Below are 5,974 nucleotides of genomic sequence, written 5' to 3' on the forward strand. Positions count from 1 at the left end.
TACTGCCAAAGGGGCCCTTCAGAGTAGTGAGAGAAGATCTTCACCCTGAAACCCACAGCGTCCCTTTTCAGCAGGAAGTAGCTAAGAGAATACGCCATCCCCTTTCCCTTTTGAATCAGGGTGAAGTCTCTCTCAGGGAGGAGTGATAGGGAATGGCAAAGGATACAAGGAGATTCATCAGAACCGACTTTGACAAGCACTGTGGCAATTGGACAATTAAAACAGACATTCGAATGGCAGGGAAGAAGAACAAACTCGGGAGGAGGGTGGAGAGAATGGTGCGGCAATGAAGGAGTGAAAGCCCAGAATCCCTGTGAATGTTCATTGAAACGAATAGAATTTAATAATAATAATTAAAAAACAATGAAAAAAAAAGAAGTGAAATTAAGAGGTGGTTGCTATGCCATCACTAAGTATGTTGACTGTAGTAGTTTGTTAGAAAACAATAAACTTGTCCTTGAAGTCAGATTGTAGTTGAATTGGAGTTAAATTGATTGAGTTTGATTTTGATCCCAATATGTCTGTTATTTACTAGTTGGCTGAATGTAGACAATTTAATTCATTAAATATTTCCTCTATATACTCATCTATAAAAATCTGTAAGAGTGTTTCTGGACTGGGAACTCTCTCTATTTAATAATCACGATTGCTTTGGCTACTGGAACACCAGAGAGACAGAAGTTGAAGAATCGAAGGAGATGCTAGTGTAAGATGGTTTCAAAGAAATAAATGTGAAGATTTCATGTTATCTAGGGATATTTTCCAATTCTACTGCCTCTTGGTTCTGGTGGCCTAGTCAGGAAGGAATTGTGCTGCTAAGTCGATGGTGGCATCTTTCTGGTGGTTTTAATCACCACTGTTGCCCATCTCCTACATATAATATAATTAAAGGAGCAGACAAAACTCACATCCATGTTACACTTGTCTCAGCAACATGTTCTCATCCACTCAGTGATTGTTTCTTGAGTACTTATCCTCAAGTAAGATGTATTGTTATAGCCACTGTAACAATGGGCTTGAGCATCAGAGAGATTGTGAAGATACAGGATAAGGCAAGTTCTGATCTGTTGTTTAGAGAGGTGCTACAAGTTAGTTGACGCAGCAGCAACTGACACAAAGTCGTTTGTGCTGTATACTAGGGATAACATTAAAATAATCTAACAAACCTCATTTCTGTCTAGTTTGAACAGAGTCATAGCTAACCTTCCACTGGATTTTTTGGAGGCTGTAAATTGTGTAGGAAGAGATTTCCCATCTTTTCCCCTCAGAGTTGATGATGAATTTGAATCACTAGAGAGGTACCACCTTTGAGTTAGCAGCACAACTCCTTAATTATTATGCCGCCAGAGCTCCCCGGAGGTTAGCACAGTGAAAGATGTAGACATGGTTCTCTGCTCCTACTGAAACTGTAATCTCGATGCTGAGATAGAAAATAAAGAGAAGTATTCCAAAATTTAGGAGACGGCAAGTATATGTGAAGGGAGAAGAAATAATTTGGAAAGGATAGTGAGGCTAATTGTATGACTTAGATTTAATCAATGTAATAAAACTATACATTTAAATTGTTGAATAGATGTATATTTTGTTCCCTCAGATTTCGAAGGTTGTAGATGTTTAAAGGAAGAAATATCTCTTTTTTTCTTCTGTGAAATGTCTGCCCACAGATGGTACTTACAGAAGCCCAGGGAGTAGAGAGAGTGTTGAGAAAAAGAAAAGACTGATTGTGAAGTTCAAAGTTTGGAATGAAATTGAGGATAGAAGGGGAAAAGAAACAAAAAAAGCAAAAGGAGAGGAGGAGAAGAACTGGGACTTCATGCCTCGTGTTAGTGCATTTTGGAGGAACATTCTTCTAAGTTGTACAGCAATCGTCTTCCAATTTGTTGTACTGAGGTAGTCTGGGTCTGCTGTGAAGCTGAACTTTGTGCCATTGGTGGATCAAGTGCTATAACAGCTGCCATGGTAGATAGTGTTTGGTGGAGCTCCAAGTTTAAGACAGGTTTGGAAACAGAAGTGGCATCCACTTCCTAACCACATGCCTCTGGAAACTCTATGAACTTGGAGAAATGGCAATAGTTATAGAAAGGCTTTAGGCTTTTTGTTCACAGGATTGCTATGAGTCATGCTCTACTTCACAGCAATCAAAAACAACAATGGATGTTTTAATATAATAAGAAAATAATCCACATCTCTCTCAAGAAAGCCATAATTGTGAAAAATGTAGATCCGAGTAAGATGAAGTTGTTCACAGTTTCAATCTTTTCTCCATCTATTATGATGGAGAATGGTTGAGTGGTAACAATATTTGTTGTCTTGAGCTTGAGATGCAATCCATAATGAAGGTTTTAGTCTTTGATCTTCTGCAACAAGTGCTTCAAGTTCTCCTCACTCTCAAATAAGCAACATGGTGTCATCTGCATAATGCAGGTTATTGATGGGTCTTCCTCTGATCTTGATGCATCATTCTTCAGAGTTCAGCTTCTTGAATAATTTGCTGAGCATACAATTAAAAACTACTAGTTTAGAGTAAAGAGCAAAATCAGAGTCCTTTCATTATTACTAGAGAAATGTAGACCCTATTTGTGCACAAGCAACCAATGGGGAACATAGTTTCCCAGTATTCCCTTAAATCTTCCATCTTCAATTTGAGTGAGCAGCACAAGGCATCCTATTAGTGATCTGTCCTCTTTACACACCTCAGTAGAAATGGCCATGATAGTTGATGTTGTGAGGATGGCACAAATCATGAAAATATCTTCTATAATGCCTGATCCATGAAAGAAAGTTAATGGGTTTTCCTCTCTTTCAGTGTAGCAGGAAGATGGTTCAAAGGACTGGAGGTGGTGGTGAGAGTATTGGGGAGAAAAGGCAATCATATTTATGATTTGCCTTTGATTCTTCCCCAGATACCAGAGAGCTTCTGAACATAGGTCCCCAGCCATATATAATGATTGCCTCAATGCTTCCATCATCTTCTTGAAAACATCAAAGTCCGACAGAGTGGATCCGTCTTGGGTGGTTATTTGTGGAAACAGCGTTGGTGGAGGCGTGGTGCCTTCAATTTGCCAAAGTCTGATGAGCATTACTTGCTCTATATTAGAAAGTTGTGAAATGACTAAGGATGATAGAAGGAGAATTGATGCCTCTGAGTTGTGGTGCTGGAGAAGAGCATTGACTATACCATGGACTGCTAGAAGAATCAACAGGTTCTTCCTGGAGAGGATGAAACCAGGTTGCTCCTTGGTTGGTCATGTTAGAGAGGGTGGAGAGAAAGAGCAAGAGAAGAAGACCCTGGATGAGGTGGATTGACTCATTGAGTAGGGTAATCCATATAAAAGAGATGATGAGGTTGACACAGGATAGAGCAGAGTTCAGAGGTGTTGTACATATGGTTGCTACAAGTCACAAGTGACTCAATAACACTTAACGACACCAATGAGCATGCCACACCTGCCCAAGATACAAGCTCAGGTCTTCCTCTACTCATGTTTCCAGTTAATCAACCTCCATCTGCCTTTCCAGCAACAGAAGAAAAATGTGCTATTTCTCACCCTGAACATGCTCCTTCACAGTATCTGTTATTACTTCAATGTCCTTCGCTCTTTGAGTGACAGTATTTTGAATGATGACCCTTATCTCTAGACAATGGGCAAAAGTAAGAAAATGGTTGAACCCCGAGGACATACCTGAATAGTTAAAGACGAGAAACTGCTCTTTCAAGGAACCTGTAATTTTTAGGAAGGAAGTCTATTTAGCCAGGAAAGAGCTCTTTTAGAACACTCATGTATTGTTGCTAATGATGCCATTTGCCAGCTCCTCAAGATATGTCTTATGAGCTGTGAAGATAATATGAGAAGACACCTTGCTATATAAAGAGTCTGGAGGGCCAAGGAGAGGGAGTACCAGGGATCTGGAATGTATTGAAGATGGATTTCATGGAGCTGTAAATATTTTTGGTGTTTATGGCTTTCTTTCCCATGTGCTGAGAAGAGTGTGGATATTATTGTCAGTTTCATAAAAGTTTTAGGAATGTTTCTCCCTTTGCCAGAGTAAAGAATAGACATCCTATTATATGATGTGAAGTGCTTTTCTCCCAATCTGGTTAGAGTCTGTCAAATGGACAGTTGATGGTGGTGTAAGCTGAAGCCAATAGGCCTCTCCATTTTGCAATACTAGTTTACAACCATCATGAATATAAAGGAAGGATTTCTATTTAGTAACGAATAATAAAGCCCTAGTTTTCAAACTGTGGTCCGTGGACCAGAAACATTAGTATAACCTATCAGCCTGTTAGAATGACTGAATCTCTGGCCTTACCCAGACAGAAACAGAACTCATCTTAATAGGATTCACAGTTGATTCACAATCAGCCGTGAATCAAACAATCATATGATCTACTACACCAGGAATGTAAGTTGAAAAGGAACAGTTCTGTCTAACTCACAATGACCATATGAATACAACGAAAGGAAATACTGCATAGGCTTGCCCATCCTTACAATTGTTGCTTTGTTTGAACCTATCAATGTGTCAATTCATTTCATTAAAAGTATTCCTCCCCCTCACTTATTCTTTTCATTTATCCATATTGATTTCATGTTTACACTCTTTTTTATCTTCATTTACCTTCTTCATTTATTTCTATAGCCTTCAATATGGATTACATCATTACATCTCAACATTAAGAAAATGGAAATTGGAGGGCAGGGGCGGGGTAGGGGGGATTGTATACCAACGAAGAAGTTTATCTTTTGCTTTTCAAAAAGAGGACCGAACCGGGGGGGGGGGGGGGGAAAAGAAAAAAGTACAACAATGAATGAATGGAAATCCAAAATCTCTGTAAATGCTCATTAAAGTTAATAAAATAAAATTTTAAAAAAGAAAATGAAAATCCTCACCGCTGAACCAATAGACAACATCACAATAGATGGAGAAAAGATTGAAGTTGCCAGCTATTTTCATCTTACTTAGATCTACAATCAACACCCTTGACTGCTGTCAAGGACCTCTCCAAAGAATAAAGACGTTAGTTTGAAGACAAAAATGTGCCAGAGCCAAGCCATGATCTGTTCAATTACTCACTATGCATCTGAAAGTTAAACAATGACTAAGGATGACAGGAGAAGAATTGATGTGTTATGTATGGTGTTAGAGAAGAGTACTGAGTATCTCATGAACTGCCAGAAGAATAAACAAGCATGTCTTGGAAAAAGTGCAACTATCCTTGGAAGCAAGGATGGTGAAACTTCATCTTAGATACATTAGGTATGTTGTTTAGCGATGCCTGTCCTTGGAGAAGGACATCATGTTTGGAAAGGTGGAGGGTCAGCGTGGGAGAGGAAGACTCTTAACAAGATGGATTGACACAATTACTGTTGCAATGTTGATGTTGCGTACCATCGAGTCAGAACCGACCCATAGCTGACCTTCAGGTGGATTTTCAGAGGCAGTTAATTGTATGGGAGGAGATTTCCCATCCTTTCCCCACAGATCAGCTGGTGGATTTGAACCCTATGCCTTTGGGATTTTCAGCTTCTTGCCCCTAGGCCATACCAATGGGCTCAGGTATATCAGAGATATTGAGGATGGCACAGGATAAGACCAAGTTAAGAGTTCTTTTTATAGAGTTGTTATGAGTTACAGTTGACTCAAGGGCACATAACCACCACCCAGAGAACAGAGAAAGACATTGCAGTTAAGCACGGGTACATAATGACTCCACTGACTTTGAGCAAGTTAAATACCTGTTATAAGCTTTAATTTCTTCATCTCTAAAAGTGGGTGAATAATGCCCTTTATTTAGATTACTTAGCTTTTTTTTTTTTAACCAGCTGCTGAAGGATGATAGACCTAGAGAAAAGTGCACACAAATCTTAAGTGTGTAGCTGTATGGGTTTTCAATTCAAAAGTCAATCTCATTCAGACGGGTAGCCATATCTCAGCTTTTTTTTAAAGATAATTTGTATTTTTAAAATTT

Source organism: Elephantulus edwardii, unplaced genomic scaffold, assembly GCF_000299155.1.
Source record: "Elephantulus edwardii isolate Elephantulus edwardi_28Jun2011 unplaced genomic scaffold, EleEdw1.0 scaffold00261, whole genome shotgun sequence".
Lineage (NCBI taxonomy): Eukaryota > Metazoa > Chordata > Mammalia > Macroscelidea > Macroscelididae > Elephantulus > Elephantulus edwardii.